Here is a 13,415-nt window from a genome sequence, read left to right as displayed (position 1 = left end):
CAATATCATGAACTGAGAGTGAGGAGGTGGGAAGGAATGTGGGACAATTGAAAAGAGGCAAAGGTGCCTGTTTGAGTGATGTCATAGAGCTGAGCCATGAATTGCCAAGGAAAGTGTGATAAGATTGCCAGGCACTACCGGGGACCTACTTACATTTGCGGTCATATACCAAAAGTTATGCCACTAACACAATATCCTACATTTTCTCTAGTTGCAGTCACCTATTTAGCTTCTAGGGGGCAGGTTCATAGCAGGAAGAGACCTGAATTTAACCAGGAGGCTTTTTGTTACCTAGTTTGAAAAAGAGAGAGAAAGGCCTTGGAGGTGAGTGTATATGCAAGGGAGAGACTGCCATGATGAAAATTGGACTCTAAATTTGGTAAGTGGGGAAGTGTGAACATTTGTGGAATGAGTGAAAAATGTGTTGAGGTCAAGGAAATTTTTTATTGGTAAAGTATATGATTTAAGTAATGTGGAAACCTGTTATAAAGCTTCTCTAAGGCTTTTCTATACCCTGTTGATCTTATTTACCTATTCAAGTGATAGAACTTGAAACATGTTTTTCAATCACTTCTGTGGTAATCTGTCTAGCCTAGTCCGTACCTCTTCTAGGGCCAGTCTTACTAACTTACAGTTTTCTGGAAAATCATCTACTTCCTTAAGTTTTATAATTTTTACCTAATTTGTCACCTAGATTCTCTTATAATTCCAGCAGATTCCCAGAAATTGTAGTATCTCTTCCTATGCCTTTACATAGAGAATTCTTACCTGAAAAATTTTAGAAAATTGTTTGCATGTTTTGAACATGGGTGATTGAATCGAAGAATCCCATGGTCACCACCTCATCTATAAATAGTCTAAGACTAATTTGGTTATAATAACTCTTGTCCACTTTACTGAAATAGAATGACTAAGTACTATTATCCTTTTGGAAACTTTTTTGCCATGTAATAATGTTTCTTATATTTCAACACTTATTTGAAAACAATGGAAACTCATTTTTGTTGTTTGGTAGATGAATTGATTATGGGTTACATATATTTTTGTTAGCTTTACTTCAACTTGTATGCGGAGGTACAAAAATTGGAGTGGCATTAATATTTTAAAAAGAATTATAAGTAGAATTAACATGACTGTCAGTTGTTTCTTAAGAAGATAGGGTCAGCTCTACACAGCAGATTGCTCTCTCTGGCTAGATTTCTTTGTCCCAGGCCCTTTGCTCTGTCAGGAAGCTGTCCTGGAGAGTAAATGATGTTTGTGCGGGTTGCAGGCATATTCATTTTGCAATGCTGTAGTTTGAGATGCAATTGCAGATTCAATTAAACTATTTCACTGAACTTACTGAACTTACACGTTTTATTATCATTTGAGAAACACCAGACAATTACTCCACTTGTGTTCATAGACCATCATTCCCTTTTGACGTATTTAAGCTGTGATGTGCGCTAGGCTTCCAGACAGGCAGAAGTCGTCAACTTAGAGGTCTCAAATTTTGTGACTCTGATGGGAACAGGTTTATTCTGAAAACCCCAGCATTGGCAAAAGAGCTTTTTTTAAAAGGCAGGAACAAGATGACAGTCTTTTAAACAAGTTCTGTTTCCTTATAGCTTATCATTGAATCATCTATTAAAAATATTACAAGCTGATTTCATAGTTTATGCTATCATTGGGATGGGACTTTCAGTGATCTCAGTGCAGGCCGCCTTGGCTACTGGCTGAAATATGCCAACAACAGCTATATGCCCCACTGACCTACTAAAGGTATCCTTTTAGAGAAAATACTGAAAACATGAAAGAGTGCCTTGACCATTGCCACTCAAGATGGCAGCTGGGATTTGTAGGACAATTTGCAGTAATTTCCATGGGCAACTAGGAAACCAGGGAGGCTGAAACAAGGAGAGATTGGCTTTACTTTCTCCACCAGGACTGCAGTATTGAAGGAATTTCCACAAGTTAAAAAATGGGTTCTAGATGACTTTCTCAATTAAATCCCAAATACTAGAAAAGAGCAGATTTGAATCATAAGTGTTAGATGCACATTGCTAAATTATGAAATCGGTTTATGTCAGTTTTATTTTTCATAAGGCGTATAATCAGACATCTGACCCTGGAGTTCTTTAAATGAGCGTAACAAAATTGTTTGAAGACAAACCATATTATATTTATATAAGCATACATTTCTCAGTCTTTTACAAGTTTCGTACTCCTCAAACACTTTTGTTATAGTAGCAGTTCCTGTCGATCTTGCATGACATGCCCAAGGGGGCCTACAAAGGACGGGTAGCTGCCCCCAGTCTTCCTGAGGTGCATTATTCAGGATGATTCCTCTACAAAGTTGTCTCAGAGTGAGCGCTGTTAGATCTTAGAACAACTTTTAAAATTCTATCTCTCACATGTGTGCACACCTACTTTGTTTTAACACAGTCTTACACAGCCAGTGTCCGCAAGTCACATCCACCCAGCACAGGGGCTAAACTGGAATGATTGCCGGCTTCAACTACTGTGCATTGTGCACAGAATAGGCATTGAGCACCAGATACCAAATACTTGGACCTTTGTATTGAATAAGTCATTCTTCCCAACCCCTACTCCTTCCCTCCTCCTCCTCCCCTTCTGCTCCTCCTCCCCTCTTGCTCCTCCCCTCCTCCTCCCCTCCTGCTCCTCCTCCTTTCCTCCTCCTTCCCTCCTCCTCCTCCCTTCTTCTTCCTCCTCCCTTCCTCTTCCTCTCTTCCTCCTCCCCTCCTCTTCCTCCCCTCCTCTTCCTCCCCTCCTCCTCCTCCCCTCCTCCTCCCCTCCTGCTCCTCCCCTCCTCCTCCTCCCCTCTTGTTCCTCCCCTTCTCCTCCTCCCCCTCCTCCTCCCTTCCTCATCCTTCCCTCCTCCTCCTCCTCCCCTCCTCCTCTGCTCCTCCTCCTCTCCTCCTCCTCTACTCCTCCTCCTCCCTTCTTCTTCCTCCCCTCCTCGTCCTCATCCCTCCTGCTTCTCCTCCCCTCCTGCTCCTTCCCTCCTTCTCCTCCCCTCCTTCTCCTTCCCTCCCCTTCCCCTTCTTTTCCTCCTGCCCTCCTCCTCCTCCCTTCCTCTTCCTCCCCTCCTCATCCTCCTCCCTTCCTGCTCCTCCTCCCCTCCTCCTCCTCCCTTCCTCTTTCTCCCCTCCTCATCCTCCTCCCTTCCTGCTCCCCTCCTCCTCCTCCTCCCCTCCTCCTCCCCTCCTCCTCCCCTCCTCCTCCCCTCCTCTTCCCTTCCTCTTCCTCTCCTCCTCTCCTTCCTTCCCTTCTGCTCCTCCTCCCCTTCTCCCCTCCTTCTCCTCCTTCCCTTCTGCTCCTCGTCCTCTCCTCCTCCTATCCTCCTCCTCCTCCTCTTTCTTTTTATCCTCCTCCTTCTTTTTTTTAAACTTTTTTTTAGAGGCTGGTCTTCGATTTCTGGGCTCAAGTGATCCTCCCATCTCAGCCTCCAGAGTAGCTGGGGCTACAAGCTTGCACCAGCACACGCAGTGACACCTTCTTCCTTTTTGGTAGACTTCCCCCTAGTGGCTTCACTGGCCTCAGTTATGGTCAGTTTTATGCATAGATTTATTTTTATATCCTTGACTTTCAAACAGGTTAGAATTTGAATCCTTTTCTTCTATAGGCTAGGGTACCTTTGCCTCTGTCTAAATTACAGGCTAACTATAATATGTAAATTTAGATCACAAGGTTTCTCCATATTTTTGCTTTTCTCAATAGAATATCTTAATGCCTAAAGAAAGTCTTATATTTATTTGGCTGTCAAATACAATTATGTTTTTGAATTTCACTTTAATAATGGGTAGTCAAAAAATCTAATTGTTTTTTCTTTATGTTTAGTTACAGGTCACAAATATAGTAAGTGTTTTTATTTGTAAAATAGGGAGCTTGAACGAAATAGCATCCCCATTTTTTTTTTTTACAGCAGCAGAAACTTTTATTTCTAGGATGAAATTTTAAATGGTACCCTAATAAGTAGAAATTACATATAATAGGGAATTTATTTTCACTAACAAGAAAAGTTGACTTTAAATTATGAATGCTATTTATAGACATATTCAACTCAACATCTAATTTAGTCATTTTGTTTTAGTTGCAAATATCCAAATTTTTTTTTTTTTTTGAAACAGGGTCTTGCTCTGTCACTCAGGCTGGAGTGCAATGGCACAATCATGGCTCACTGCAACCTCCACAGCCTGGGTTCAAGCAATTCTTGCATCTAAGCCTTCTGAGCAGCTAGAATTACAGGCATGAGTCACTATGCCCAGCTAATTTTTGTATTTTTAGTAAAGATGAAGTTTTACCATGTTGGCCAGGCTGGTCTCGAACTCCTGATCTCAAGCGATCCACTTGCCTTGGCTTCCCAAGGTGCTATGGTTACAGGCATGAGCCAGTGTGCCTGGCCACAAATACTGAATAACTTTAAAGTCTATATACAGTGGACACAAACAGTTGAAAATCAGTTTGTATGCTCGCTTGCTGCTTGCTTGTTGGTTTTTAATTTCTTGGACTGTAATCTCAGCATTTTCATCTTTAAGAGAGAAAACAGGTAAAGCTCTATTCTTAAATGTTCCTCAAAATAAGTGCAAAGTGTGATTCAAGTTTTATCTTCTGTGGTCTTCAGTATGCCATCATTTGAATGTCTAATGTTCTCAATAGAATTTTAAGATATTTAAAATTATACCTAATATTGTACAGCAAGGTGACTATAGTTAATGATGATATATTGTATTTTTGAAAAATGTAAACAGAGAGGTTGCTTCATGCTCTCGCCACAAAAATGGTAACTATATGAGGTAGTATATTTATCAATTAGCTAGAATTAACTATTATATAAAGTATATATACTTCAAAACATGTTGTAGATGATAAAAACATACAATGTTATGTTTGAATAAATTTTTCGGAGTTTCCTTAAGTTCATCTACCAAATCTGGGGTTACTCAGAACCAAACTGACTCAATAACTTTTATTAGCGCTGTAATTCCAATCACAATGTAGTATTTCTGCGCTATTGTTGTATCACATACAATTCACTTTATTCCAAATCTTTATCGCAGCATATCTATGTAGATATTGATAAAATTTAAGGGAAAAAAAGAGACTCCTGGAGGCACAATTTGCCTGAGACAAATTTTTTCTTAAAGATTGTGATATTTCGTTTGTTCAAATTACAGCAGCATAAGTTGCTTGTATAGGGTATTTGTTCATTCATGTAACATATTTGTAGAATTTCTACACTAGCTATTGTCATTGGCTATGATCAATGATAGCTCTGTTCTGCCTACTATGGAAACATAATAAATGAACAACCTTCTCTACCTCATTTTTAAAGAAAATTTTTACATTTTTATATGGACTTGGTAATATCATCTTAACATATGAGAGTGGAAATTCAGTAGTGGTTTAGAAAAAGTGATTATATACATTTTAGTCTGGGTAAAATAGAAAGTATATTACTGCCGGGATTTTATTATCTCTCTACATTGTTGCACTAATCACTTCTAATTATCGCCCTGTAATTTTAAAGAACAACATTTTTGTTAAAATACATCTATTTAAAAAAATATTTTGTATATTTTCTTAAGGCCTAAGTTATCTTAAAATATGAATAAATAAATATTTGAGTTACTTTTATAAATAAACAGTTTCCATTAAACAAATCAAACAAATCAAGAACTGTAACAAATATTCACTGTGATTTTTGACTGTCAAAAGCTAAAACATTTTGCTTGATTTCCCTGGATTTTTGTGTGTTTTGAAGATATGAATCTCCTAAAGCCTAGAAAGTTGCTTAAGTCTAGTATAATGCTGGTTAATAAAACAGATATATCTTTAACTTATTGTCCCAAATGATATTTGTTAATTGAAAACCAGATAAATAAATGAGTTAAACTATGAACCTTATTATAAGAAGAATATTCTTTCTTTGCTAAATTATATACAATATGATTATTCAGTTCTATATTTTAATGCCTTACTTATAGTTTAAGATTTCTATTGAGTTTCTCCTATGTAATCATGATATTGGCACCTTTATAGTAAGTTTACTCTTTGAAAACATAACATTATGTAACATACTGAAACGAATTTTCTTTTTTGAGGAAAAAATGAGGAAATATCAACAGACTGAAAATATGCTTTCAGAGGCATAGAATCTTCAGAAAAATACTGGAGTTCCTGAGATCTCAAGGTCAGCAGTTTATACATTATTATTATCATGCTTTTACAGATTTTTACCTGTGCATCTGTTTCAAGTTGTTGATGTGTAATTGGATAATAAGAAAAAACTGTCTTATTTAAAATACACGTTTTAAACAAAGTCTTCTCAAGAGTAAAAAAAATAATTTATTTTCATTAGGAACAATAAAAAACTGTCTTAATAGAGAACTACTGGTTATTGTAATTTGTCTCATTTTTAAAGGTTAGTCCTATTAGCATAAAAATAAGTATTTGATATTTCTATAAATTTTTCTTTCTGATTGTTAAATATAAACCTTTTTAGTGAATTGTTCATTTCTTTTGTATCTTTGGCTGCAATATGCACACATATACACACAGTTTAGAAGGATAATCAGCAATTCTTCTGAAATTACTTGAATTCCATTCCCTGACTTTTCTTTAACTACAGCCAAATAAATAATGCTATCATTGGAAAACATGGCTTCAATAAAATGGCAATTAATATGAAGGAACAGGAGAATATGGGGAATCTTTTCTAAGTTGTTTAGGATCATATAACTGGAAAAGAAGAATGTGCCTACTCATTATTAAGCAGCTTATTGTAATAACAAATTAATGTACAATATTCATTTAAAAGTTATAAATGTAGGTTAAAGTGGTTTAGTATAATGGAATGCCTTGAAAAAGTACATGATTTTTGATGTGTTTATATCGTGGAGCCCAATATCAAATATTCATAATTTTAAATGAAAAGATAGTTATCTTTCATTTGGATTGTCTTGGGCACACATGTCTTCAATATCTGTATCTTTTTCTCATTCTTCCAAGGGTATAGTCATTTATTTAGGACTTACCATATGCAAAGCAATGGGCTAAACACTATGGTTCTTTCAAAATGAATAAGATATGGTCCCTATTCTCAAATATTTCCCAACCAATATGTTACACAAAAATTAATTTTACTATTAACTCAAGCAACACATAATTAAAAAGACAAGCCAGATTTTAAAAGTGTAAGTAATTAATTCTAAAGCTAAATGGGGATTATTTGGGGATTATTTGTATTTTCACATTAAAGCTTTTATTAGCCTAGAATATTGAGAGTTTATACCAGTGAGAATGTTGCTCCATTACACAACCCACACCCAACTGATTTTTTATTAAAGTAGCTCTTCAAGTAAGCACAAGTAAGAAATATGGGATTCTAGGAAAGAAAAGTCTCTTGCCACAACTGCAAATTTAATATTATAGAAAATACTGTGCAATCACCTATGAAAAGAACAAAGGTGGCATTGACAACATTTTTTTTAAATTCAAGTACATTGGATTTCTTTATTAAGCTCACCAGAGAATTAAATCGTTTCCCCAATAACCTAGAAAGACATGTAGGTTTGAAAGGGATTGAATGCTATAAGTCTGTAAGGGATCATATGCAAATAGTAGCTAGGTGAGTACAGGGATTTGAAACGGGTGGGAGTGCAGACTGAGCTTGAAATGAAGTTGCACAGCCCTCCGCTTCTCAAAAAAAGCTTTTTAAAAGGGTAGTGTCTTAAGAAGCTAATGCAAGTAAAATAGTAGACTTTTTTTTTGAAAAACCAGTGAAGATATCCCTTGCTTCATTGTGTCGTTAGAGAAGTAGCTAAATTAATTTATATAACCAACCATAATCATACAACAAGTATTTGTCAAGTGCCTACTATGTGCATAGGGGTATAGGGGGATTGCCGGGGAGTGACAGCAGTGAATAAAATATTCTTGCCTGAGTGGAAATTACATTCTAGTGGATGGAAATATGTAATAAAAAAACAAAATTAGTTATGTATTATGTTTGATGGTTGTAAGTACCATGGAGAAAAAGGAAAAAGGAAAGGGAATAGAGAGTATAAGCAGAGGTAGAATTTTAAAATAAACCTAATAACTTTGCACTACATAATTTACACAAAAGAGATAGATGTCACTTTTGTTCACACAATACCAACTAAAAACAAAGGTGATGAAATACAACACCTGATGGTAAGTTTTCTAAATCATTATTAATTAAGATACATGTTGTAAATGTATGTACAGTTTCAGTTTCACCAGAAAGAAAAAAATATTATTTTTTAGAAATGATGATATAGTTACTACAAGTATATGAAATGATGTAGTATTAAAGGACATAGATAGGTCTATGTGCATTTTTATTAGAAAACATATAGACTTGGAAATCAAATCAATTTTATGTGATCATTAACAAATGAATGATCAGGATTTTTTATGGTAATCTGGTTGGAATATTTTCATTCTATATTTGGTTCTGAGCACAACAGTCTGGAAATGTTGAAGGCCCAAATACTCCTGCCTGTTTTCTTGCAATTCATTTATAGTTTAGAATTCATCATATAAAGTGATGTTATCTTAAAAGTCATTCAGCCTTGACTTTATTGGTTGGAACTGAGAGATTTAGCCAATTTTGTATGCTGAAAAAGTAGTTGAGTCATTTTCTTTTCATTGAGGATAAGTCAATGTAAAGTAAATATCTGGTCATACAAATAAACAAAATAAAATTTGAATTAAGAGATTTCAAAGTCTATTAAGTATTGCAAGTTTTTCAGTCTTCCAAAAGACAGATAGTGTAAGTAACCAGTATATCATCTAAAGGAAATGTGTCCAATATTAGACTATTAAAAGAAATACAAAGTAAAGCTCACAATTGTTTAGAGGCTCTATCTATCTATCTATCTATGTATCTATCTATCTATCTATCTATCTGTCTATCTTTTTTTTGAGACAAGGTCACTCTCTGTTGCCCAGGCTGGAGCATAGTAGCAGGATCTCAGCTCACTCAGCCTCCTGGGCTCAAGTGATACTTTTCAGCCTCTCAAGTAGCTGAGACTATAGGCTGCACTACCACACCTGGGTAATTTTTTGTTTTTCTAATTTTTTTTGTAGAGACAAAGTCTTACTTGTTTCTCAGACTGGAGGAAGCTCTTTCTTAATTAAACAAAGCAGAGAGTGTTTATTACATGCTGTATTGTGGAAAGAATTGATGGTCAGCTCTGTAAGGTTAACTACAAAGAGGCAGCTTGTGTTATTTGTTACAGGAAAGCCAAAAAAAAAAGGAGAGAGAGAGAGAGAGAAAAGAAAGAAGAAAAAAGAGAAAGAAAGAAAGAGAAAGAAAGAAAAAGGAAGAAAGAAAGAAAGAAAAGAAAGAGAAAGAAAGAGAGAGAAAGAAAATTAGAGTTGCAGAGGGCTGGTGAAGGTTATGAGGGAAAAAAAAGACTTCACATGCAACATTTCTCTGTTAGGGATAGATTCTTTCCAAACCAATATTGACCTTTCTTGTATTCATCTGGAAACTTCAATGGAAGGAACTAGAAACTCTAGTTGAGGATAACTGAAACTTGACTTTTCAAAAGCAAGTAGAAAATAGCATACTCTTTCTTTATATTCCCTTGCTTTCATGCTCCCTTCGTTTGCTTTACAAAATTACTATCATTTGCAACTCTGTACCACAAATCCAGTTCCTCATGGATTTTTCCAATTAATGATTCTTCCGTTCTCTCACAAACCAATACCCACAGGAATCTCACATTACTTGGCATGCACGTGCTCCAGGTGGTTCTTTCTTCTTTGACCCCGTCTTCAAGTTCTCCAAGTAATTTCCTAGCATTCTTATTCATCCATCATTCTTGCAAATAATTTATCTAATCCAGGGTTTCTTAACTTCAGCACTGCTGACATTTGGATCCAGATAATTCTTTATTGGGGGAGGAGAGAGGGCTGTGCTTTGCTTTGTAGAGTGTTTAGCAGCATTTCTGGAGCCAAATACCATTGGCACTTCATCTTCAGTTATGATAAAAATGTCTTCAGACATTGACCAATGTCCCCTGGGGGCAAAATTAGCCCAGATTGAGAAGCTGGAGCCAACTCTAACCTCTATGACCTCCATAAACTTCCGTCCACTCTACTACATCAACCACAAAGCCTCCTGGGCACCTCCAGCACTTCAATTGAAACAGCTCAGCAAGGGCAGGCATGGTGGCTCATGCCTGTAATCCCAGCACTTTGGGAGGTGGAGGGGGATGAATTGCTTGAGTCCAGGAGTTTGAAACCAGCCTGGGAAACATGGCAAAACTCCATCTCTACAAAAAAATACAAAAGATTAGCTTGGCGTAGTGGTGTGCATTTGTAGTCTCAGCTACTCAGGTGGCTGATGCATAAGAATCGCTTGAACTTGGGAGGTGGAGGTTGCGGTGAGCTGAAATCATGCCACTGCACTATAGCCCTCCAGCCAGGGTGGCAGAGTGAGACCTTATCTCCAAAAAAGGAGAAAAAAAAAAAAGCTCAACAGATACACTTTAAATACCAGTTTCCCTTGCTTAAGTAACACTCACCTCTATTTGATCCTCTGTATGTTTTTAGTTTCCTTTTATTTGCTTATACCTGGCCTTGTATCTAAAACATGTTTTACAAAATAATAAGACAATGTAAAATAAGTGGGAAAACAATAGTAAAGAAGAAATAAGGTTAAAAAAAAAGATGAAGTAAAAGAAAAAGAGTTTATTACATGTGTAACCTAACTTTACCCCTAATGTAATCCTTGGGGTGATTACATTGGGACTGAGCTAGCCCCTCAATAGCATTCACTAATGTAATCAGTGGGGTGAAGTTAGGGTACACATACAATAAACTCTTTTCCTTTCACTTCTTTTGCTTAGAATAAAATTAGACGTTTAGTGCCTTTAATCTTTCCCTGTATCCTAGTTGTGCTGGGAAGTTTGCTTGGACACCAGCAGCTTTGCCACCCACAGCTCTCCAGCAACTCCTTTCTTACACAGTACATGCAACCCTGAACCCGAGCTATAGAGAATCCTTTCTTGTACTCACATTCATGAGTGCTACAGGAGCAATTATACCACTCTGCAGATTTACGGTGTTCTAATCTGAGGTAGTCCCTCAATAGCATTCACTAATCCTTTCATTCTGACTGTGGTCAGCCACTATTTCAAAAGTTCATTACCCAACTCAAGTCAACAATCTCTCCCTTTCACTTTTAGTGCACCTGCTATTTTAACAAGAAAATTGAGGTCATTGTGTGGAAACCACTTGTGAATCTTTGCAATTTCCTCCAGCATCGAATTGACTAGGTCTATAAACATCCTTTCTGTCCTCCAATCTCTAAGAAGGCTCAGGAGTCCTTCCTGCTATTCAAGGCAAAGCCTATGTTTGATTTTACTTCCTATCACTGAGGCTGAGACCTTTTGCCATTAGTTATCTTTTTTTTGTCCTTTATCTCCAACTTTTTCTTCCTTGCTGGCCCTTTGCCTTCAGCCATTCATGTTCTTCACACTCCTGTCCAAAAAAGCAAATTGACAAACAAAAACAAACCAAACTCTTTCTTCACCACCAGTTGGAGAGGATTTCTGTCGTTTCCAACTCATTCAAGCTCTCCAAGCAGTAGCCTACATTCATTATCTCCAATTTCTATGATTCAGTCACTCCTCAGCACAGTTCGATCTGATTTCTAACCCCATTTAACAGAGCATGCTTTTTCTAAAGGCACAGATGACCCACAGCCCTTATCTTGACTGGCTCTCTGAGGAGTATTTGACACTGTTAACTACATTTTTCTTCACGCTCCCTCCCTAGGCTGTTGTTGTACCGCTGCCTCTTGGTTTCCCTCACATCTTGTGGATCTTTTTTGTAAAGGCCCCTTTCACCATCTCTTCTGTCTCTGTTTTTCCATCAGAGAGTCACAAATACAAACTCAAACCCTAATAGGTGGCTACAGGTAATATAAATGAATGAAGTTGGCTCTTTGAAAACAGTAAATACTATAGAGGTCAAATGACATGCCCACAAAAGTTATTGATACTTTACTCCTATTCAAATGGCTGGGCTCCCTGGAGATTCATCTTCAGTCTATTGCGCTTCTGTCTGTCCTGTTCTTCCTAATCAAGCAAAGCTGCTATTATGACTTCGTTACTGACATAGAGGTCAATGCCGCCATCCTTTTCTTCAGCTAAGCTACAGAATTACAAGTTATGCTAAAAGTCTACAGGGTATCAATGCCTAACAAGGACACACAGAAAAGCAAACATCAGAGCAATAAAATGGAATAGAGTCCAAAACAAGACACTATATACATGTAATTGTAAAATACACTGCCAAAATAATCATAAGTCCATTAAGAAGCTCTCAAAGGAAAGTCTATTAACAAACCGAGGTGCACATAATTAGTTAGTGTCTGATAAAAGAGACAATTCAAATAGGGGAAGGAGGGAAGAACTATGGCTTATTGAGTAGATGGTACTAGAACAATTCTTTGCTTGGGGAAAAATAAGATGTGATCTGTGTATTACACAATATTAAAGTAAAATTTAAATAACGATTTAAAATACTATTTTAAAATATTATTGAACATTGAATAAATTCAATAGCTTATAGGTATTTATGTGACTTTGGCCTAGAAAAAAATCTAAGCAATGCAAGAAAGCAAAATCATTTATTCATTTTTAAATTTATAAACTGTAAAATTTACACTTCTTGGTTTACAATTTTGTGAGTTTTGACAATTGTACAGAGTCATGTAACTTTCACAACAATCAAAGTACAGAACAGTTCCATTACTGTTCCCTGCACTTCCCCTTGTCAACTTATCCATCATCCCTGGCAACTAATCTGCTCTAGGTCACTCTAGTTTTGCCTTTTCTAGAATGTCTTCAATGGAACACAGAGAATGGAATCTTTACCGTCTGACCTCTTTCATAATGCATTGAAATTCATTCATGCTCTTGCGTGTAATAATAATTTTTTCTCTAGTATTACTAAGTAGTATTTATTTGTATGAATGTGCCATATTTTGTTTATTCATCCATCAACTAAAAGATATTTAGGTCATTTAGATTGTGATGGTTTGCATAAAGCTGCTATAAATATCCATATAGAAATTTCTGTGAGAACCTGAATTTTTATTTATCATGGGCAAATACCCTAGTGAGATTCTGTATCACATGTTAAGTGTATGTTTAGCTTTCTCAGAGTGCAAAATTGTCTCCCAAAATGGTATACCATCCTAAATTCCCACCAACAATGGATGAACATTTCCGATGCTCCATATCTTCACCAGCACTTGGTATTATCAGTTTTTATTTTGTTTATGTTATTTTAACCATTCTAATTATCACTCTGATTTTAATTTGCACATTCTTAATGAATAATAACATTGAACATGTTTTCTTCTGCTTATT

General features: G+C 36.4%; 1 protein-coding gene across 1 annotated transcript in view; it reads left to right on the top strand.

Moving 5' to 3' along the window:
- Positions 1 to 13,415, top strand: part of CSRNP3 (cysteine and serine rich nuclear protein 3) — a 201,457-nt gene that overhangs the window by 36,973 nt on the left and 151,069 nt on the right. The window contains exon 3 of the mRNA XM_012440646.2: positions 6,105 to 6,193. The gene's annotated coding sequence lies outside the window, so the exon portion shown is untranslated. The remainder of the gene's footprint in view (positions 1 to 6,104; positions 6,194 to 13,415) is intronic.

This window comes from Aotus nancymaae, unplaced genomic scaffold, assembly GCF_030222135.1.
Source record: "Aotus nancymaae isolate 86718 unplaced genomic scaffold, 86718_ANA_hifiasm-v0.15.2.pri h1tg000029l, whole genome shotgun sequence".
NCBI lineage: Eukaryota > Metazoa > Chordata > Mammalia > Primates > Aotidae > Aotus > Aotus nancymaae.
This window is presented reverse-complemented; position numbering and strand designations above follow the sequence as displayed.